At 42.2% G+C, this 24731-nt stretch overlaps 1 long non-coding RNA gene across 1 annotated transcript; it reads right to left on the bottom strand.

The window, feature by feature from the left end:
- Window positions 1–3: 3 nt before the first annotated feature.
- On the bottom strand, window positions 4–10917 carry LOC136153605 (uncharacterized). The gene is made up of 4 exons (XR_010660416.1): window positions 10823–10917; window positions 4490–4566; window positions 1035–1090; window positions 4–420 (listed from the first exon to the last, which is right to left on the bottom strand). It is a non-coding gene; the product is annotated as an uncharacterized lncRNA (long non-coding RNA).
- Between the last annotated feature and the right edge of the window lie 13814 nt (window positions 10918–24731).

The following is a 24731-nucleotide window of genomic DNA, read 5'->3' as shown; positions in this document are numbered from 1 at the left end:
CACAGGAACCATTGGACGGACCACATGGTGAGCCGAGAGGAAACAGCTCCTGGTGTGCTGGTCTGCGCTGGCACCTGGAGACTGAGGACCAGCCAAGCTTGGCCCTTGGTGATGTCACAATGGGCCCCGCCCCAGCCAGAACCCACGTGGTCGTTGTGATGACTTCAGGGCAGAGGGTAAGGAGGCTTGTGGGGGTCAATTGGGAGTAGGGCTTAAAGGGAAATGGCGACATTCCCAGAGGGCAATTGAAAAAGAGGACTGACAGAAGAAGAGGGAGTGACAGAATGCCATTTCCATGCCAGTGTATTCTTTCTCAACCTGGTGCTCTCCCGGGAGGGTGGTTCCATCTTCGATTTTCATTATTCCATTTGTTGAATCCAGACCCTGGGCTGAGCAGAGCAGGCCCATGGGCATGTGCCCCTGTGGAGCAGAGGGACAAGTGGGAAAGTAAGATATTAAACCAGAGGCCACAAACTAGAAGCCACTGATGTGTTTTGTGTGGCTGCACTGTTCCTAAAAATGACTGTGCTCAGTCGCTGTCGTGTCTGACTCCTTGAGACCCCATGGACAGTAGCCCACCAGCTCCTCAATCCCTGGGATTTCCCAGGCAAGAATATTGGAGTGGGTTGCCATTTCCTTCTCCAGGCATAGAGGCTGTTTTAGGGCAGTGAAACTATTCTGTATGATGTTATAGAAAATACGTGACACTACATATTTGTGAAAATTGGAAGAACCTTACAGCACACAATTAAATCAATGCATGTATATTTTTTAAAACTTTGACATCAAGAATGGAATGCAGAATTTGACTAAAGAATGGAATTATATTACAAATGTATGAAACCACCTCACTAAGATCCCCTGACTTAAGTAACTTTGGAAATGAATGGAGTTTGCAAGACTGAAAGTAAAATATAAAACCAGTGTAATCTAGTTGATAGTGTTGTTTCTCGTAGGGGTACAGGTTAACAATCCTGATATTGTTACACATGCATACTTGAACAGTTATATAGATGGCACGTGAACTTACATACATATATTTCTTTAACTTCTTAGCTGAAAGGTTTAAGAGAAATGATACTCCCAAAATCTGAAAGAAACAATTATGTAGAAATAAGCACAGATCTTGGTTCCCAATACTCTTTTCCGATAAAAGGAACCAGGCTTGTTGGAGAAGTTATTGATTGTAGGGCTCAGAGAGGAAATATAGAAGAGAAGTCTGGGGGAATCTTATTGTATCAAAAAGGAAGTGTTTAAAAAATTTAAAAAAAAAATAAAAAAGCCCTGAAGTAACAGGGGTATGTCAAACAAGACAGGAATGAGCTTCCAATGGCCAAAGCTATAACAAAATGAGCAACGTAACAAATTAGGTAAGTTATCTTTTGGGATTATACCCCAAAGTATAAAATGAATATCTACGGGTCCATACTGATATAAATAAATGATTGAATACATGTGAGAGAACAGACCAATTTCCCATGCAGAAGAATTTCAGATAATTGACTTAGGTAATTGTGCTCTCAAGGAGGTGGAGTGTAACTCCCTATTCCTTAAGAATGAGTTACACATGGTGACTTCATTCCAAAAAATACAACAATATGGAGAGGGAGAAAAAGAGTAACTTGACAGTGGAATAACCTGACAAACGCTATTTCAGCCAAGTGGTCAAGGTCAACATTACCAGGGATAAGGCATGTAGATTGTATCATGTGGTTAAGAAAAGGACACTCCATCTCTGCAGTCTTCCTCCCCCCAAACCCGTGAAGTGAAAGTGAAAATGAAAGTCACTCAGTCATGTCTGACTCTTTGCAACCCCATGGACTATACTGTCCATGATATTCTCTAGGCCAGAATACTGGAGTGGGTAGCCTTCCCTTCTCTGGGGGATTTTCCCAACCGAGGGATCAAACCCAGGTCTCCCCCAATGAAGGTGAATTCTTTACCAGCTGAACCACAAGGAAGACTCCTCCAAAAATCCATAGTCCCAGGCTAATAGGAAAAGCATCAGACAAATCCAAGTTGAGGAACATTTTATAAAATACCTGACTAATACTCCTCAAAACTATCAAGGTTGTGAAAAATAAAGGAAGTCTGAGAAATTGTCACATCCAAGAAGAGCCTAAAGAGACATCTGCTACATACAATGTAGGATCTGGGATGGGTTCCTGGATCAGAAAAAGGACATTGGGTAAAAACTAAGAAAATCTTAATATGAAAATAATCTTAGAAATAAAGTAGGCACTCTAGTGTATAACAATATGTGTGATATTTTGGAGCTTTCTGATACAAAGCAGCTATCTTCTCTTTTTTGTTAGTAAAATCATTCTAAGGCTTTTTAAAGTTTATTTTTAAAACATAGAGCAGTGGAGGCAACATTAACATTATTTGCTGATGACAGGAGACTCCAAAGAAAAGTACTCTACGCATTCACCCTTTACTATTCATGGGTTTTGCATGCAGGGATTCACGAAGTGTGGATTAAAAATATTTATTCAAAAAAGTTCCAGAAATTTCCAAAGATCAAAATTCAAATTTACCACATGCTGTCAACTTTGACATGTCATTTACATTGTATTAGGTATTATAAGTAATCTAGAGATGATTTAAAGTCTATGACAGGATATGTGCAGTGTATATGCAAATACTAAAATGCTATGCTGCTTATTATACGGGACTTGAACATCTGTGGATTTGGGTATTTGATCTTTGGCGGTGGTGTCTTAGAACCAATCTCCCACAAATATTGAGGGACAGCTGTATTTTAAGGAAATTGAACTAGATGCCTGGATAAAAATAAAAATATACAGAACAGAGTTCCTACACACTAACAACCAATTACATTTATAATGGAAGACACCATTTATAATAGCTAGAAACAGATAAACATTAAGAATATATTTAAGAACAAATATGCAATAGCTATTTGAAGAAAATTCTGAAACCCTACTGAAAAACAAAATGAAATGCACGATAAAATGGAAAGATGTATCTTTTGGGAGTATGAAAAGATTTTATACAGATATCAATTGTCCCCAAATTATTCTGAAGTTATGATGAGATTTCAACAAAAATACTAATATGATTGGTATGAGAAATAAGCTAATTCTATAATATATTTGGAAAAATAAAAATGTTGTAAGAGGCAGGGCACTTCTGAAAAAGAAGATGAATGAGCATGAAGGTTGTCCTTACTAGATTTTAAAGCGTATGGATAGCCTACATGCTTACATAGAGAAGTACTGGTATACGACTAGTACTGGTACATGGTTAGACTTACAGCTCATGAGGTAAGAAGTGAAAGCAGACATCAACTCAAATACACACACATACAGCTTTTGTAGGAATGTGGCACCCCCCAAAATTCATGTTGTAAACCTAATGTCCAGTGTGATGATATTAGAAGGTGGGGCCTTAGGGAGATATTTAGGTCATGAGGGTGTAGCCCTCAAGAACGGAGATTAATGCTCTTACAAAGAGAACTCACAGAGCTCCAAAGCTCCTTTTGCCATGTGAGAACACAGAAAGTCCCTTACACAGGAATCTTCAAACTGAAATTACAAAGATTCGAACTTGCATTCCCATGTCCAGTCATGTAAGTTAATTCACGTATCTGGTGGACATTGTCACATGCGTGCATGCTCTACAAGTGGTTGTGCTTTTGTGTATTTTACAGCACAGTGCTGTATAGAGTACATTAGAACCCTACGTCGATTTCTAGCCCAGGAAGTCTGAAAGCACGTATAAAAGAGCAGTATACCCTATGACCCAGCAATCCCACTCCTAGGCATATACCCTGAGGAAACAAAAATTGAAAAAGACACATGTATCCCATTGTTCATTCCAGCACTATTTACAATAGCTAGAATATGGAAGCAACCTAGATGTCCATCAACACATGAATGGATAAAGGAGTTCTGGTGCTTATACACAATGGAATATTACTCAGTCATAAAAAGGAGTCAGTTCCAAAAGTTGAGTCTGTTCCAATAAGGTGGATCAGCTTCCCTTGTGGCTCAGCTGGTAAACAATCTGCCTGCAATACAGGAGGCCTCAGTTCGATTCCTGAGTTGGGAAGATCCCCTGGAGAAAGGAAAGGCTACCTACTCCAGTATTCTGGCCTGGAGAAGTTTCCATGGACTGTATTGTCCACGGGGTCGCAAAGTGTTGGACACAACTGAGTGAATTTCACTTCACTAATAAGGTGGATGAACCTAGAACCTATTATACAGAGTGAAGTAACTCAGAAAGAGAAAGAGAAATATCATAACCCATATATATGGAATCTAGAGAAATGGTACCGAAGAACTTATTTACAGGGCAGCAGTGGAGAAACAGACATTGAGAATAGACTTATGGACATGGGAAGAGGGGAAGAGAGAGTGAGATATACGGAGTAAAGAGTATACATGGAGATATATATAGAGAGAGATATAGATATAAATATAGATATAGATGATATATGGATATAAATAGTAACATGGAAAATTACATTACCATATGTAAAGTAGAAAGCAACGGGAATTTGCTGTATGGCTCAGGAAACTCAAACAGGGTCTCTGTATCAACCTAGAGAGGAGGAAGATAGGAGGGAGTTTCAAAAAGGAGGGGATATATGTATACCTATGGCTGATTCATGTTGAGGTTTGACAGAAAACAACAAAATTCTGTAAAGCAATTATCCTTCAATAAAAAAATTAATTTTTTAAAAAAGCAGCAGTATACAGCCAGTTCTGTTATTTGGGTACTAAGGCTAACTTTGCTGGACTTATGAACAAATAGGGCTTAAAAGTGAACTCTCAGAATGGAACTTGTTCATACGCAGGAGACGTCCTATAGGAGAGAAGTCTGCAACTCAGAAAAGGACCCTCATCTGGCCATACTGCTTCCCTGATCTTATACCTCTAGCCTCCAGAACTGTGAGAAATAAATTTCTGTTACTCACAAGCACCTCTATGCCTGGTATTTTGTTATAGCAGCCCAAATGCACTAAGATACATAGACACACATACTCATTAAGAATATGATAAAGGTAGAAGGTGTCATTTTACACTGGGAGAAGAAAGTTTCTTCAACTAATGTTGATGCATTATGTAGTAACCCTCTGGGGAAAAAAATATAAACTTGAAGAATTATTTTTCTATACCCCATTTTTCACATATTAAGTTCCCTACTTGAAATGTGGTTTATCTATCTTTGATTGCAACGCTCACTTATGCTTCAAAATTCAATTCAAGAACCCCCTCTCGCTCCCCCTTCTCCCTCTTGCTGAGAAACTCATCACAAACGATTAGATGAGATCAATCAAGACAGATATCCATGACAGGGGTCATGGAGGCATAATGGGCCAGAGTGAGATGTTAGAAGTGAAATAGGGGTGAAGTGGATATCCATGCAGTCAGAGTAGCCTAGTATGGGGAGTCAGAATTCAAATAGGGTGTAGCATGTGTAGCATGAGATGTCAGAATTTGAGTAAGGAAAAAAGGATGTCCATACTAGGACATGGAATGTGCGGTCAGTGCCAAAGTGGCATTAGGAGACATTCACAGAGCAAAGCAGCTTGCTACAAGAGTCCGTTTAGCCCGGAGGATATTAAATAGGAAGCTGGCCAGGCATGCAGAGTAAAAGCCTCAGTTCAGAGAAGACGAAATCCACAAGGAGGAGGCAGATTTGTGTAGAAAGTCAGAGGCCAAGCAATGTGAGGAGGGCATCCATGGATGGAGGTGGGCCGGCTCCGAGTGGGCAGTTAGAGACTGAGTGGAACAAGGAGAGTGTCTGCACATGGGGGTGTGCCAGTGCAGAGTATCAGAACCCAAGCAGGGCGAGGGGGTATGTTTATATAAGGGCTACCTGGAGAGGGTGTCAGAGCCTGGATATGTTGAGAAAGGCATTCACGTGAGTTGGGGACAATCCAGCATTTTGTGATATCAGAGTCTGAGCTATATCAGGAGGATACACACACACACAGGCATGGACACACATGTACACTTCCCATACTATGTCAATGAGAGGAACTGGGAAATAATGAGTACATACAGATCTCATATATTGGATTCTAAATTTCATTTTCCACTAAAAATACTTGAGACTTCTTGGAGAAATTGTTAATTCCATGGATAGGACAGGAAAAGTACAAGATGAGCCTGGAATATCTTGTACCAAAAGCATCAGATTTTTCAGAGACTGATGGGGAGATGTCAAAAGGACATAGAGCCAGGCTTAAGTAGTTTCCCACTGTCTGAGGCTGGAACAATGTGAACTTCAAAGTAAATAACAAGTGACAGATCTTGATTCAATTAGTAAAATAAGAGAGCCTTAATCAAATAGACACAAATAAATGAATACATCTAACTTTGGTGAGGCATAAAATAAGAGACACGTACACCCCAATGTTCACTGCAGCACTGTTTATAGTAGCCAGGACATGGAAGCAACCTAGATACCCATCAGCAGATGAATGGATAAGAAAGCTGTGGTACATATACACCATGGAATATTACTCAGCTGTTAAAAAGAATTCATTTGAATCAGTTCTAATGAGATGGATGAAACTGGAGCCCATTATACAGAGTGAAGTAAGCCAGAAAGATAAAGAACATTACAGCATACTAACACATATATATATATATATAATTTAGAAAGATGGTAACGATAACCCTATATGCAAAACAGAAAAAGAGACACAGAAGTACAGAACAGACTTTTGAACTCTGGGGGAGAAGGTGAGGATGGGATGTTTTGAAATTACAGCATGTATATTATCTATGGTGAAACAGATCACCAGCCCAGGTGGGATACATGAGACAAGTGCTCAGGCCTGGTGCACTGGGAGGACCCAGAGGAGTCGGGTGGAGAGGGAGGTGGGAGGGGGGATCGGGATGGGGAATACGTGTAACTCTATGGCTGATTCATGTCAATGTATGACAAAACCCACTGAAATGTTGTGAAGTAATTAGCCTCCAACTAATAAAAAAAATTTAAAAAAAACTTTAAAATACAAAAAATTTTGAAAATATAAGATAGGGGAGAGTAACTTGACAGTGGAAAATCTTGTCAGCAACCACTTTAATCAAGTGACCCAAGTGAATATCATCAATATTGGGACACACTGAAATCATGAACCACCTGATAGAATGAGATTATATGAACACAGTATCATTTCTGTCATTTTCCTGTCAAAGATGCAAAACATGAAATTTGTCATGAGCAAATACTGGATGGAGCAAAATTGTGGAGAATTCTACAAAATAACTGACCTCTAGTTTTGTCATCAGAGTAATACTGCCTCATAGAATGAGTTGGGAAATGTTTCTTTCCACTTCTATGGACACATTTAGAATGTATGTGTGGAGAATTAGCATGATTTTTTGATTTAAATATTTGGCAGAGTTCAGCAGCAAGGCTATCGGGATCTAGGTAGGGTAAGGGGGGACTTTTGTGAGGTGGGCTGGGCAAGAAGTTTAAAAATGACTAATTCTATCTCTTGCTATTCAGATTTTCATTTTCTTCTTGAGTCAATTTCAGTCATTTGTGTATTTTCAGAAATTTGTCCATTTCATCTAAATTTTCTAACTAGCATCATGGTATTCCTTTACAATTATATTTATTTCTCTAAAGTTCGTAGCAATTTTTCCTTTTTATTCTTAATTTTAGTAATTTGAGTCTTCTTCCTCCCTTGATCAAAATCGCTAAAGTTGTGTCAATTTATTGACCTTTCTCAGAGAAGGCAATGGCACCCTGCCCCAGTACTCTTTTGCCTGGAAAATCCTATGGATGGAGGAGCCTGGTAGGCTGGAGTCCATTCGGTCCCGAAGAGTCGGACACGACTGAACGACTTCACTTTCACTTTTCACTTTCTTACATTGGAGAAGGAAATGGCAATCCACTCCAGTGTTCTTGCCTGGAGAATCCCAGGGACCGGGGAGCCAAGTGGGCTGCCGTCTATGGAGTCGCACAGAGTCGGACACGACTGAAGCGACTTAGCAGCAGTAGCAGCAGCATTAACCTTTCTAAATAACCAAATTTTAATTTGTTGAGTATCTCTGTGGTTTTCCTATTCTCTATTCCATTAATTTTGTTCTAGAATTAATTGTTTACTATGACTGCCTATTTGAGTTTAGTTTGCTACATCCCCTCACATAGGTGTGGTGTGTTTTCTCTTTCATTCTTCTCAAAGTAAAGTTGATCCTTGAACAACAGGCATATGAACTGTGTAGGTCCATTTATACAAAGATTTTTTTTCAATAGTAAACTCTACAGCACTCCACCATCTGCAGCTGGTTGAATCTGCAGAGGTGAAATCACGGATTTGGAAGAACCATATAGAGGGCCAACTACAAGTTACATATGGATTTTTGACTGCAGAAAAGGTGGTTGCCCTAAATCCCGCACTGTTGAAGAGCCAAATGTATTTCTACTTTCTCTTGTGATTCTTTCTTTGACCCTTTGATTATTTAGGAGTATGCTGTTTAACTTCCACATATTTGTCTGTTTCTCAAGATGTTTTGTTTTCCAATTTTATTATATTCAGAGGATGGATTTGATATGGTTTGAGCCCTTTAATATTTATTTAGGTTTGTCTTATGTCCTAGAATATAGGGTATTCTAGAGAATATTCCCTGCACCCTTAAGAAGAATGCATATCCTGTATTGGATAAATTGCTCTATAGATATCTGTTAGGTCCATCTGGTTTCTATTCTCGTTCAAGATATCTATTTCATTGTTGATCTTCTGCTAATCTTTCTATCCATTATTGAAAGTGGATTAGTAAAGTATAGCAATTATTGTTGAATTGTCTATTTCTTTCTTCAATTCTATCAGTTTTTTTTTCCTCCATGCATTTTTCTGTTGTTTTGTTAGGTGCATATATAATTATTATGTCTTCCTAATAGAGTCCCCTTTTTATCATTATGAAATGTCCTTCTTTACCCCTAGTATAATTTTTAATAAAAATCATTTTTTTCCTTAGTACAGTATACCCAATTCTCTCTTTGGTTGATGTTTGCATTATATGTGTTTTTCTGTCATTTCATTTAAAATGTATACCTTTGACTCTAAATTATGCCTCCTGTAGAGAGCATATAGTTTTATCTTTGTTTTTTATCTAGTCTCAGAATATTTGCTTTTTGATTAGATTGTTCAATTCATTCATAATTTACATAATTATTCAGTTCAGTTCAGTTAATTAGTTGTGTCTGATCTTTGAAACCCCATAGACTGCAGCACTCCAGGCTTCCCTGTCCATCACCAACTCCCAGAGCTTGCTAAAACTCATGGCCATTGAGTCGGTGATGCCATCCAACCATTTCATCCTCTGTCATCCCCTTATCCTCCCTCCTTCAATCTTTCCCAGCATCTGGGTCTTTTTCAATGAGTCAGTTCTTCGCATCAGGTGGCCAAAGTATTGGAGTTTCAACTTCAGCATCAGCCCTTCCAGTGAATATTCAGGACTGATTTCCTCTAGGATTGACTGGTTTGATCTCCTTGCAGTCCAAGGGACTCTCAAAAGTCTTCTCCAGCACCACATTTAAGATCATCAATTCTTGGGCATTCAGTTTTCTTTATAGTCCAATTCTCACATCCATACATGACTACTGGAAAAACCATAGCTTTGACTGGGCGTTTGTTGGCAAAGTAATGTCTCTACTTTTTAATATGCTGCCTAGGTTGGACATAGCTTTTCTTCCAAGGAGCAAGTGTCTTTTAATTTCATAGATGCAGTCACCATCTGCAGTGATGTTGGAGCAATAATAATAATAATAATAATAAAGTCTCTCACTGTTTCTATTGTTTCCCCATCTATTTGTCATGAAGTCATGGGACCGGATGTCATGATCTTAGTTTTCTGAATGTTGAATTTTAAGCCAGCTTTTCCACTCTTCTCTTTCATTTTCATCAAGAGGCTCTGTAGTTCATCTTCGCTTTCTGCCATAAGGGTGGTGTCACCTGTGTGTCTGAGATTATTGATATTTCTCCTGGCAATCTTGATTCCAGCCTGTGCTTCATCCAGCCTAGCATTTTGCATCATTATTAATATGATCAAATTTATGACTATTTTATTTTTTTCAAAATTCATGTTTTTTTGTCCTTCTTTTTATCTTTATTGCCTTCATTTGTAAATGAAATTTTTCAGTTTAGCATTTGGCTTGCCTTAGTGATATAGTTTAAGTTTTATTTTCTTAGTGACTACACTGAGACTTTCTGTATTCATATTAACTTATTAGCTCTACTTTATATTTTTACTAACTTAATGACAGAATAATCATCAACAGAGTCACCCAGCATAAATCAAGTGGTATGGGGTTCTAAAATCATTACCTTTGGACCCCTCAGTCTTTGGGGGCACTGGCCCTGATTAAAACTCTTCAAGAAATGGGCATAGAAGGAACCTACCTCAACATAAGGCCACATATATTAGGCCCATAGCAAATATTATTCTCAAAGGTGAAAAACTGAAAGCATTCCGCCTAAGATCAGAAACAAGACAATGGTGTCCACTTTCACCACTATTATTCAGACTAGTTTTTGAAGTCCTAGCTACAACAGTCAGAGAAGAAAAAGAAAGAAAAGGAATCCAGATCAGTAAAGAAGTATAGCACTCACTGTTTGCAGATGATGGGATGCTGTACATAGAAAACCATGATACTATCAGAAAATTACTAGAGCTAATCAGTGAATTTAGCAAAGTCACAGGATACAAAATCAATACATAGAAGTCATTTGCATTGCTATATACTAATAATGAAAAATCAGAAAGAGAAATTAAGGAATCAATTCCATTCACCACTGCAACAAAAAGAATAAAACATCTAGGAACAAACTTACCTAAGGAGATAAAAGAACTGTATACAGAAAATTATAATTTGATAAAAGACATCAAAGATGACATAAACAGATGGAGAGATATTCCAGGTTCCTGGGTAGGAAAAGTCAATATTGTGAAAATGACTATAGTACCAAATGCAATTTACAGATTCAGTGCAGTTCAGTTCAGTTGCTCAGTTGTGTCCGACTCTTTGTGACCACACGAATCGCAGCATACCAGGCCTCCCTGTCCATCACCAACTCCTGGAGTCTACCCAAACCCATGTCTATCGAGTCGGTGATGCCATTCAGCCATCTCATCCTCTGTCGTCCCCTTGTCCTCCTGACCCCGATCCTTCCCAGCATTAGGGTCTTTTCCAATGAGTCAACTCTTCGCATGAGGTGGCCAAAGTATTGGAGTTTCAGCTTCAATGTGATCCCAATCAAATTACTAATGGCGTTTTTCATAGAACTAGAACAAAAAATGTCAGAGTTCATATGGAAACACAAAAGATCCTGAATAGGCCAAGTAATCTTGAGAAACAAGACTGTAGCTGGAGGAATCAACTTACCTGATTTCAGGTTATACTACAAAGTTATATTCAAGACAATACGTTACAGGCAAAAAAACAGAAGTGTAGGCCAATGGAACAAGACAGAAAGCCCAGAGAAAAACCCACACACATGGACACCTTATCTTTGACTTAGGAGGCAAGAAAATACAGTGGGAACAAGACATCACTTTCAATAAGGGGTGTTGGAAGAACTGCACAACTAAGTGCAAAAGAATGAAATTAGAACACTTCCTAACATCATACACAAAGATAAACTCAAAATGGACTACCAAAATGTAAGACCAGAAACTATAAAACTCTTGGAAGAAAACATAGGCAGAACACTGTATGACATAAATCATAGTAAGATCCTCTACGACAAACCTCCCAGAATAAAGGAAATAAAAACAAAAATAAATAAGTGGGCACTATTTAAATTTAAAAGTTTTTACATAGCAAATGAAACTATAAACAAAGTGAAAAGACCACCCTCAGAATGGGAGAAAATAATAGCAACTGAAACCACTGACAAAGTATTAATTTCCAAAACAGAAACAGCTCATACAAGTCAATACTAGAGAAACAACCAACCCAGTCGAAAAGTGGGAAAAAGTCCTAAACAGATATTTCTCTAAAGAAGACATACAGATGACTAATAAGGACATGAAGAGATGCTCGCTATCACTCATTTTTAGAGTGTTCGTCGCTCAGTTGTGTCCAACTCTTTGCAGCCTCATGGACTGCAGCCTGTCAGGTTCCTCTGTCCATGGAATTTTCCAGGCAAGAATACTGGAGTGGGTTGCCATTTCCTTCTCCAGGGGATCTTCGCGACCCAGGGACTGAACCCAGGTCTCCCGCACTGCAGGAAGACTCTCTGAGGCACCAGGGAAGCTCATTATTAGAGAAATGCAAATCAAAACTACAATGTGATATCATCTCACACCAGACAAAATGGGCATCATCAAACAATCCAAAAACAACAAGTGCTGGAGAGGGTGTGGAGAAAAGGGAACCCTCCTACACCGCTGGTGGGAATGTAAATTGATACAGCCAGTAGGGAAGATAGTATGGTGATTACAAAAAAAAAAAAAAAAAAAAAAAAAAAAAACTAGGACTAAAGCCAACATAAGACCCAGCAATCACACTATTAGGCATATACCCTTCGAAAACCAAAGCCAAAAAAGACACACGTACCCCAGTGTTCATTGCGGCACTATTTACAGTACCAAGACATGGAAGCAAGCTAGATGTCCATCGACAGAGGAATGGACAGAGAAGCTATGGTGCATATATACAATGGAATGCTACTCAGCCATAGAAAAAAAGGAATGTCTTTGAGTCAGTTCTAAGGAGGTGGATGAACCCAGAGCCTATTATACAGAGTGAAGTAAGTTAGAATGAGAAAAACAAACACCGTGTATTAATGCATATATAAGGAATCAAGAAGGATGTTACTGATAAACCTGTTTGCAGAGCAGCAATGGAGACATAGACATAGAGAACAGACTTATGCACACGGGTAGGGGAAAAGAGGGAGTGGGTGAGACAAATGGAGAGAGTAGCATGGATGCATATACACTGACATATGTAAATAGATAGCCAATGGGAATTTGCTGTATGACTCAGGGAACTCAAATGGGGGCTCTGTAATAACCTAGAGGGGTGGGAATGAGCAGAAAGTGGGAGGCATTAAAGAGGGAGGAGACATATGTACACCTACACCTACAGTTAATTCCAGTTGATGTATGACAGAAATCAAACCAATACTGTAAATAATAGTCAATCAATGAAAAATAAATATGTTTTTCAAATATAAAAAAAAGGTTATTTGGAAATTATCTAGAATGTCACACTTGAGAGGAAAAAAAAAAAAACAATATGCGGTCTATTGCCTTCCAGGTCTGTTCTCTTCATTTTTAAAATGTATGAGATAGGGGAGTTAATTATCTGTTATTTGGACCAGGAACTGTTCTCTGTGATGTGTGCATGCTGACATGACACCCCATGGTCTTTCACGCACTTAGGAGACACTGTGTTCAATCCATACACAGATCCATACACAGTAAAGTTTCCTGTGGATGGACATGTTGATCTGCCTTTTGATCCAGAGTACACTAGACAATGCAATGTATTCCAGATTGGGGGTCAGATACAACACGTCTCTGTTCCTCTCTGGCCTGAGCACCAATCTGACTCAGCTCTTGCTAGGGAGGTGACTGGGCAAATTCATTCACCTGTTTACCGCCTCATGTTTCTGCTTCCTTAGCTGCCAAAAGGGATGATAGTATTAAAAATGCTTACCTCATAGTGTTGTGATGAATACTCAAAGACTTTATTATATGTGTAAATATGGAGAGCTAACCATGGTTCAGAAGGGTGAGCTTATTTTCTTGCCTCTCTTCACTTCCTTTTTCTGCTTGTACTCACTACCCCTGTCCTTGCCCCCATCCTTTTCCCTTCCCACCCCAACTCTGCTCTCTAGCACCTGTGCCCCATTCTCAGACTCTCCATCCAAAACCATGGCTGACAATCTCCTCATAATTTACCTCAGAAAATATCAATACCATCACCCTTGGATTAAAAATAATGAATATGAGCAGAAGAAATAAGAAACAGACTAACATTGGCAATGTGAAAACTATGCAAGAAATAAAGCATAACTGATGAAACTTTAACTACTAATATTTTCATATCTTGATCAGATTCAGATTATCAGAATTTGATATAGGAGAATTAGACTCGATAAAAAGAATGCCCCCCCCAAAAAAATAGCTGTGTGATGAGGTTTCTCGGCCTTTAAATTTCCCTGTATAAGGTTTTTAAAACTTTATATACTCATATTCTATAACTGTCCAGTGATCACTTATTTCCTGTCACTATACAGATCATATGAAGGTGTCATTAGACTTGTAATTTCATAGAGAATATGCACTAAGCTTTTCCATACGAGCACATGATGAAACCTCAGTGTTGCATTTAGACTTCACGATATCCTCACAAAAAGAGGCAAATACTCATTATGCTAAAAAAAAAAAAAAAAAAAAAAACCTTCCCCCAGGCCTCATACACTCCGTTCTTAAGACCCTGAAGAGCTGAAGTGATATTGCAAAGTCCATGTGGTGAGTCAAGGTGGTCTTGACACTGTGTCCCTGGAACACTATCCAGGGAAAGGTGGAACAGAAATAATATTAACTACAGTAATGACAACAACTAAAATTGACTGGGAACATACCATATGGCACATACTGTTCTGAAAATTTCCCATGTCTTAACATAGTTAGTGTTCTTACACTGCCCCAGGAAGTAGTTAAATTTACTCCAAGCTAGTGTTTCTATGTGGCTAATAGAGGAACAAGGCACAGAGATGCTATGTAACTTTCTCAGTATCGCACAGCAGTAAGGGAGCCACGGGTCTGGAGGCATTGTGGAAAACTCAGTGTGCTCTGCATTTATTTTGTCAAGGGTAAGATCCAACAGCTATGGCAACATATGTAGAATAACAGCTACCACATAACACAAATTGATCTTACATCAAAGAAATGCACACTAAATAGAAATCTGATTTCTTCAGAAATCTTTCAGATAGAGGCTTGCAAGACTGGAATTAGGATGTTTTGTAGAAATGATGGTCTGAGAGCCTCTTCAGCACAGCAGACAGCATGTCAGTGAGTCTCCTAGACTGCGGGTCCTGGGTTTGTACATCAGAGAAGGCAGGAAACCCCTGTCACCTACACATGTTCCCAATGGAGACAGAGCCTGGCAGGAGGCAAAATAAGACCATTCCTCTGCTCTCGTAGTGCCTAGACAAGTTGTCCGTGTCAATCAAAACTGAGGAATTCTAAAAAAAGAAAAAAAAATGCAGCTCACTGCAGCTACAATAGTGCCCTAGAATCTGTTGTTTTTCACTATGTTTGGGAAACTCTCAGGAACTTTATTAAACCCCTTTAGTAGTGAGACTGTCAGCAAAATAAGGGAAATAGTGATCAGAACAGATATGAGAAAAATAAATAGAAATGATCAACAAAACCCAAAACTGATTCTTTCAAAAGATCAATACAAATTCATAAACTGCTACTCATATAGACGAAAAAAAAGCAAGATAACTAAAGACAACACTTCCCAATATTGGGAGTAAAATAGATTTCAGATCCCAAAGAAATTAAAAGGATTCTGTGAATAATTCTACATAACTACATCTGGCAATTTTGGTGAAAGAAAGGAACTAACTAAGTTCAGCCAAAAAGAAATAGATAATCTATTTAAAAACTGAGCTTGTAGTTGAAAAATTTACAGAAATCTCCAGGCCCAGGTGGTATACCTGACACAAAAGAGAAAGGAGGGGAAAATGGGTAGGGTCAGAGAAAAGGTGACTATATTCTCATGCAATCAGTTACTCAAGGTAAAATGGGCCAAATCCAAGCAATGTGATGAAGTCATTGGTTTTTATTTTCTCGTTGTCCTCCAGCTTCCCCTTCCTGCCTCCCTCCTTTGCCCCAGTTGCCTTCTGCTTCTTAAGTCCTGCCCTCCATCAAGAGTAGAAACATTATGAGGCACAATTCCCACATTATAACTGATATCCGCTAGTGGACTGACATTCAGCATGGATGCTGTCATCCCTGCAGCTGGTACACTCAAGCTCTCTGTCTCTCATCATGGACCAGAAGGTTTCATTCCTAATTTCAGGTACAGCCAGGAGAGAAGGTGCAGGGCACATGTTGCAGCCTTGAGTCCTTCATCTGTGAAATGCGGATGACCACAAATTGTGGGAGAAACAGAGACAGCAGCACCAGACCCTTTTCAATGAGTGCTAAATCCATTGAAACATGCCAAACCCAGAGCATCACAGAACTCCTTGACATTCAGAAGCACGTCAAGTAGATTTCCCTGCCAGGACTGTTGCATTTATGTTCCTTCTGCCTGGAATGCTCTTCCCTTAGGTAAGCCCATGGCCTGCTCCCTCACTTCCTCCACATCTCTCCTTAATTGCCATCTTTCAGGGAGACTTTCCCTCATTATCCTGAATAAAATAATAACATCATACCTACACACACCCTTTCCCCTGATCTAGCATTATCTTTCTTCATAGTGCCTGCCACCCTTGATTTACTTACTGACTACCAGGTCTATGAAATGAGAGACTTGGTCCATTTTGTCCAGTCACAAACTCCTCAAAGAGTGCTCTGGTATGTGACAGGTGCTCAGAAAACATTTGCTGAAGGACAGTCGGGAGCCAGACCCTTTACACACACTGCTAACATGCAGAGGTACCCTCCAAGGCGGACACTGGCCCCACTGTATTAATTATCATACATACTGAGATTCCAGGAGATGAGTGACACACTCAACAACACACAGCATGTCAGGTTCCAGGCTTCGGAATTACATCTGCCAGCTTCCAACTCCTCCGTTCCTGGACAGAGACCTTACAGCCAAGAACACAAGAGGATTTATTTCTAACACAATGACTCCAAATAGCTCAGGTAGATACCCAGAGACACAAAAAACAGGTCACTGAGTATCTGCACAGAGAGCTCACAACTCGAGTCTCAGACCCTCAAACACGACAGAAACCAAACGCACTGCGACAAAGAGCCTCAAAACAGACCAAGGTCTTCAAGACAGAAACAAATGAGAATTGCACAGATACTTCACATCACGGAGACTGACTTACGAACCACTCCGGACACTTACTAACCTAATACAGAAACCCCTATGCAGAAAGATAGAACTTTGAGTAACTCAGTACATCATACAACCTTAAGATAAAACTCCCCAGACAAATGGAAAATCTGCACCCTGTGCACAGACCCCAAGCAGCTGACAGTTTACACCTTAAGACAAACCCCTCCTCAAAGCAGCTCAGAGCCATCGCAACTTGGGACCCAGAATCAAAAGCTCAGAGATCTCACATTCTGGGCCACAGACGCCTACAAAGAGATCTCGCACCCAGGGACTCAAATGAGCAAAAGCTCCAAAAATGCACATCCCGGCATACAGGCACACATATCCTAGAGGCTTTGGACTATGACTCGCAAAATCCACTCAGATCAAATATCCCATCACCCACAATCCTAGCCAATGTCTCAGAGAGATCAAAAAAACTGCACACCCTGAAAAGTCGCGCAGGCGAACGCAGGGGCACTGGTATACACACGCCTCTCGCCCGGATTTCTAGCTCTGCGAGCTCAGTGCCTGTCTAAGACAGGCAGCCAATTGGGAACTCAGCAGGAGAGTAAGGAAGGCGGGAGTAGCTGGATGTCCACGTATACTCACGCCCCGGAAGAGCTAATTCCGGTAATCTCCCGGTCGCCGCACCCCCAAAGCGGCAGCCAATCTCTCGCTCTGTAGCTATCCCCACATGTGACCATGTATAAAAGAAGAGGTGGAGTTGGAAAAGAGACTAAGATGCAGGTTAATATTGGTGTCCACTCGAATTCAAATGAGGCCGGAAGACGGAGTGGAGCGAATGCGGTTGGATCCAGTGGCGTCATGAGCGCCTCCGCTGGGAACTGTGGTCGAGGCCGGACGCGCTGTCAGGGCACCCTCTGTGTTGTCACACGCACTCTCCCAATGGTACCTTCCAGAGTGGGTGGTTCCAACGCTACCCCTCAGTGGTACATCCCAGGACAGAACTGTTTCATCTCGGGCGCCCCTTGGTGGTGAGATTGAGGAACAACAAACGTAGATACCCTTAGCATCCCAGGATGATAAGCAAAGGAAGGAAAGACAAAGTCAGGATGAAAACCTGATGGCCACACTCTTGGACTCAGAGAAAAGTCTTCATAAACTGAAGATTACTCCTCTGTGGTGGCCACTATTGTAACAGGAAGCATTCTTGGAATTTTCTCTATGCTGGGCATTGGCATTGTTGCTAGTTTGTGCTTTCCTATTTAATACAGAATAGGTCTCATGGGGAAAGCTAGCCGCAGTCCCCCAACTGGCAGTGTTGTAGCCACGATTTCCAGGAAACAAACTCACTCAGAAGGACAATGCAGATAGTGGAGTGCAGTTTATTACACCGGCAGGCCCAAGGCAGAGTCTCCTCTTAGCCCCTTGTGAAAACCTTATATACCCTAAATGTATGTGCTCAAACCCACCTTCCCAAATTCTCTGAAACTAGTCTGAACAAAGGAAAAGAAAAATACAATCAAAGTTAACCTGTGATTCGTTTGCCTTAAACCCATGATTCGTGTGCCTTAAGCCTAGGTAGTTCAGTGGACAATTATCAATAGGCCTGCAGTCATATCCCAATAAGCATGATAGAATTTATGATTCTATTTGGTTACACAGATAATTATGGTGTTCTTTTAGGTGACAGATAGTCTAGGTACGAGCCCTGGGGCTCTTCCATCCAAGGGGGTCTAGTTTTCCAGTTGGTATGGTGTTTCCATAGACACTGGGCATATAGTTCAAAGCCGACAGTCTAGCCCAAGATGGAGTAATGCTTCCAAGATGGAGCCTGTTCTGTCTGTTTCCTCCTTCAGCAGGAGAGATAAAGCTTCGGAGAACGGGATCCGAAGGCCTGGTGTGGGGACAGCCTCTGTCACTGACTGCAAGTGATATGTGAAAGGATAACAGGACTTTCCACTCTGTTAGGAAAGGGGTCATCTCCAAGGGCACCCAAGGACACCATGTAGGTGAGATAAAGACCACAGCTTTGTCATCATCTTGTCATCCCTGAATATGTTCCCTAGCAGAATCCTCAGCCTGTCTCGCTGTGCCTCTCTCAACAAGTTTAAAGTTATTCATTCTGTCATTCATTCATTGTCTCCAAAGTATGTGTCAAGCACAACTATGAGTGTTAGGAAGGAGAAAATCTTGCCCTCATGGAACTTACATTCTGTTGGGATCATACAGCCCCAAAGTCTAAGTAATTTTTCAGGTGTTTGTAACTGCTGTGATGAAAATTAAATCAGGATAGTGAAATAGAGAGAGGAGAACATGTCTAGAAAGACTGGTCAGGGAAATTCTTTCTAAGATTGTGACATTTGAGCAAAAGCCTGAAGGAGATGCCTAGCTAGGAGAAAAGTACCTCAGATGGAGATAATGACCAGTGGAAAAACTGGGGAGTGGATATCAGTGTCATGTGTGTGAAGACAATGAGGAGGCTGATGTGACTATCACAGCATGATGGAGGGAGATCCAGGAGATCTGATGAGAGAGGTAAAGAGGGGCAGGTCCCATAGGGTCTACTGGCCATGGGGAGGACTTGAGCCCCAGGAGGGTTCTTACAATGAGAAGCCCCATGCTTTCTTCAGAGGCCCAGATCACACAGTGATTGTTGAGGAACTCCTGGTTTACCCCCAAGAAAACCATAGGCCCTCTGAAGCTGAGTGTGCCTTTCCTCGAATCCCCCACTCTCAAGGGGAATCCCCCCTGCTGCTCCCAGTGAACATCCATGTCAGTTGATGATACCCTCAAGAGAGACAGAACAAGGACCCTCATGGTGTGAGTGAGGTCACATTCAGTCTTGCAAAGGCAAAGAGGGACTAGGTAACAGGCACGGAGTTGTCAGGGAGAAAGACAAAGCTAGAGCATTAGACAGGAGCAGAGAGACTATTTCTGGAGGCAAAGTGTCCCCACTTAGTTATGCACCCACCTATGGGCCCCGACGGAGAAGGCAATGGCACCCCACTCCAGTACTCTTGCCTGGAAAATCCCATGGACGGAGGAGCCTGGTAGGCTGCAGTCCATGGGGTCGCGAACAGTCGGACATGACTGAGCGACTTCACTTTCACTTTTCACTTTTATGCGTTGGAGAAGGAAATGGCAACCCACTCCAGTGTTCTCGCCTGGAGAATACCAGGGATGGGGTCGCACAGAGTCGGACACGACTGGAGTGACTTAGCAGTAGCAGCAGCAGCATGGGCCCCCAGCCCTGCTACTGGATGAGGTACCTGTCTCTACAGGAGGAAAGAGGTCCCTCCCCAGGGACCACCTCTAGGGAATGCCTCAGTTGCCCATGGCCTGAGTCATGTTCCTTTGACACACATCAGGGGCCTCTGCCCTTCAAGACAAGGACATGTTCCAGTCATGGGGAAACTTATGCTGCACACAGGGTCCCTCACAAACTGTCCTTTCCAAACTGCCCTCCTGCTGATCTCAATGCCAATGAATGCTTTAATGGGGGAAAGAGAAGCAGGGATCTCTGCATTTGTGGGGGAGCCTCATTCAAATTGGTGAATGTGAGGTCCCCCCCCCCAGGTTGGAGGCTCACCCCTGGACTTTCAGCACCACCTCCCAGGGAATGAGAAGGTCACATTCCATATATCCAGTAATGAGCTGGGTGTGTGATGGGGAGACACAGAGACCTATCCTGACAGTGCATCAGTCACAGGGTCATTCTGGCCCTGTGCAAATGCCCCCCTCCGCCACTACCTGGCCAGAGTTGTGCTGAGTCTTCCCTGCCTCCTCCAAGGAGCCCAAGCTTACATCCAGTTTCTCCCCTCCTCATATGTTGAGACCTTCCATCTGCACTGGGCTCTAGGTTGGGCTCCCATCTGCAAACGGTGCCGTCCTTGTTGTGGGCCGGCAGATTAAGTGAGTGAGTGTGTGAACACAATTTTGGTCACAGGGCCCCTATCAAGGGTGGTAGTTATGTCAGCAAGTTTTGTTTTTGTCAGGCGAGTGTATGCTCCTCGGTTTTTGTCTCATCACAACAAAGATTTGAAGTGACAGACATTAAAGCCCCCTCAGCATATTACAGCTCTCGGGTCTTGCACAGACCGTGTTATAACTCTCAGGTCTCGAATGGACTGTGTTATAGCTCTTAAATCAGTGTTACAGCTCATTGTTACAGCTCTTTTTCATTTAGACAATAGCAGGAAAATCCATCTTCGAGGCGTGAGGGCAGGTCGATCCAAAGATGTGAAGAGAAGAGAGCCCCATCACGCGGGAGAGAGAGCGAGAAGAGAGCTTTGGCCCCTCTTTTTATATGTTTTCCTCTCCCTGGGCCTGTCCTATGTAAAATGGGCCAGCCAAGAGTGCTGTTTGTTTTACCTGAGGTTTTCACTCCAACCCTCAGACCTTCCTTTGTTCTATTTTCGCAGGCTTTTCCCTTCCAGGTCTTTTAGCCATCGCCATTCTGGACTCCTTTTCCCTATTATAAGGACCTAACATTTTCATCAGGATTATTACCGTGAGCTCCTGGGAACCGCACATCACTTACTCTCCCTGAGGATGGGGCCCCAAGTTTTTATCTCTGTAGGGAGGCATGGTAGAAATCATAGCAATTGTGAAATCACAGGTCTACTTCTAAGACCCATGAGAGTGGGATCCATCCAGCCTTCCTCTCAAGAACACTCTCATTTGCAGATACATGAACAGTTCAGAGGCACAACACACTGGACAAGGACCTCCCACCCCACCCCCACCCACAGATAGTTCAGAGACTCCATCCTGGGACAGAGATCCACAAATAGTTCAGAGCCTGCTCATCCTGGACCAAGCCCAAACAGCTCAAATATGTCACACCTGAGGACACAGACCCAAAGCACTTTAGAAATTCCCACTGTGGCCTCTAATGAATTAGGATCCCTAAGACAAACAGCATTGCTCACAGCCAGTTTTATGGGGTTAAGTTGTAACCTCTGGTTGTTGAATGATACTGCATTCTGAAGGAATTCAGAGTGAAAAACAGGATGAGGCACACGATGATTTGGACAAGCTGGCCTTTATTTAGTTACACAGATACCTCAGGAAAAGGTTCAGGGACCCCAGATTCTTGCATCTTCCCAAACACAGAAAAGCATGAAAAGCATAAACTTGTTATATCTGATATCTGTGTTTCACAGTAATTTTTACCAATGTGCGTGTTCGATTGCACGTATTTCCTAGCCAAAATCATGTTGACTTCTCTGCTACCTCCTCAGAGCAGTTTCCTCAGAGCTAACAGAGTAGCTGTGTCCTGGGATCTAGTCCCCAGAAGACCCTGGATCCAACTTAAACTCACAACACTTCTACTGTATGTTTTTCTTTAAATAGACACTACTCAAGCAAATAGGTCCCCTTTAGCTCGGAGGCCTCATGCCCCTCCCCACAGGGCCTACAGGCTGCACCCTGGGACACAGAGCCCCAAATCTTTCTGTCTGGGCTTCTGTGTGGGCAGAAGTAGTGAGGCTTTGTTACGTCAACCCCAAGGGAGAGAGGCCACCAGTCTTGCAATCCCTGCAGTCTGCATTCACCAGCATGTCATTCTGAGGAAGGCAGGTTCATTCCAGGAGTGTGGTGTGCCTTAAGCTTAGGCGTTCTGAAACTGATTTTCCATGTCTGGGTCCTGGCTTAGGCCCTAACCCTCCCCCATCCCTGGTCACCTCTGATCATGGTAACTTTGTATCCTGCCCCATGGGTGGTTCAGAGTGAATCCCAGATCCACAGAAGAAGCCCCGGGGACCTGGTCATCTCTATCTCAGCACCCACTCTGGGCTACTGAATTCTGGAGATAGGATAGGTTTCCCCCTCACTGTTCCTTTGACAACTACCTTACATCCCTCTAATCATCTGCCATTTTCCAAAGTCCCTCTCCAGGTGACAGCTGCCACAACTCCTCTCTCTCCCCAAATTCCCACCTCTCCCCTCATCTTCCAAGAGGCTTCCCCTCCACCTCAGGGGTCTCTTTAGCCCCTCCCCCAGCCCTACTCCCAGGGCCTCATTTACACCCTCACTCCAATTGAGGCCTCTCACCCAGCACCCCGACTGCCTCAGAGGATCCCCTGAGGACCCTGTCTACTCCTTGAATTACTTAGAACACCTCTCTCCTGCCCACACACAGAGGTCTGTCATAAAGTCCTGGTAAGGGGGAAATTAAAAATCTCTCCAGAATCCAGAGAAAATCCAGACTCAGACCAGGAGTCCAGGGCACTTCACTCAGGGCTGGTGGGAAAGTGAGAGGGTTTCTGAGAGAAAGAGCTAGACTGAAGGTTCCACAAGTATGACAGGGTTTCCCTCAAGGGGCCTAGTGAGGAAGAAGTGAGATGGCATCTTAGAAGTGCTTAGGACACTGCAATTCAGAAGAATGATTACCTGAAACTCAGAGCCCCACCCACGGATGCAAGCTGACTCCTAGAGTGACCTCACTAAAGCAGTCACTGATTGGGGAAGCGTCTCCAGCTTGTTGACTAGGCAGCAAACACTCCTGGAGAAGGGGTTCCACCGGTCCTTCAGTGCTCAGGCCCCTACTGCAAGCTCTTGCTCATCAGCCTCAGTTCCTGACTGTGTGAGCCCTGGTCTGATCTGGGGTCTCTGTCCCTGTACCCTGTGAGAGCCTGAAGCCGCGTTTACCATGTGGGCTGCCCAGAGTGGTCTAGGATTCCGTGCCTCCCAAGCTCCACAACCAATCACTGCTGCTGGTGTATTCAAATCTGCAGGGGATGGGTGTTGGCACAGTGGGGCTGCGGAGGCCTCCTGGATATCTGAGAAAGGGGATTGTCCTCTGTCTGCCCCAAGAATGATGTGAGGAGGTAGTAAGCAAACTTGAGTTCTCCTTTTTTTCCCCCATTTATTTTTATTAGTTGGAAGCCAATTACTTTACAATATTGTAGTGGTTTTTGCCATACATTGACATGAATCAGCCATGGATTTACATGTGTTCCCCACGCCGATCCCCCCTCCCTCCTCCCTCCCCATCCCATCCCTCTGGGTCTTCCCAATGCACCAGCCCTGAGCACTTGTCTCATGCATCCAACCTGGGTTGGTGATCTGTTTCACCCTTGATAGTATACTTGTTTCAATGCTATTCTCTCAGAACATCCCACCTTCGCCTTCTCTCACAGAGTCCCAGAGTCTGTTCTGTACATCTGTGTTTCTTTTTCTGTTTTGCATATAGGGTTATCGTTACCATCTTTTTAAATTCCATATATATGCGTTAGTATACTGTATTGGTCTTTATCTTTCTGGCTTACTTCACTCTGTATAATGGGCTCCAGTTTCATCCATCTCATTAGAACTGATTCAAATGAATTTTTTTTAATGGCTAAGTAATATTTCATTGTGTATATGTAGCATAGCTTCCTTATCCATTTGTCCGCTGATGGGCATCTAGGTTGCTTCCATGTCCTGGCTATTATAAACAGTGCTGCGATGAACATTGGGGTGCACGTGTTTCTTTCACATCTGGTTTCCTCCGTATGTATGCCCAGGAGTGGGATTGCTGGGTCATAAGACAGTTCTATTTCCAGGTTTTTAAGGCCTCTCCACGCTGTTCTCCATAGTAGCTGTACTAGTTTGCATTCCCACTAACAGTGTAAGAAGGTTCTCTTTTCTCCACACCCTCTCCAGCATTTATTGCTTGTAGACTTTTGGATAGCAGCCATTCTGACTGGCGTGTAATGGTACCTCATTGAGGTTCTGATTTGCATTTCTCTGATAATGAGTGATGT

Source organism: Muntiacus reevesi, chromosome X, assembly GCF_963930625.1.
Source record: "Muntiacus reevesi chromosome X, mMunRee1.1, whole genome shotgun sequence".
Classification (NCBI taxonomy): Eukaryota; Metazoa; Chordata; class Mammalia; order Artiodactyla; family Cervidae; genus Muntiacus; species Muntiacus reevesi.
This window is presented reverse-complemented; position numbering and strand designations above follow the sequence as displayed.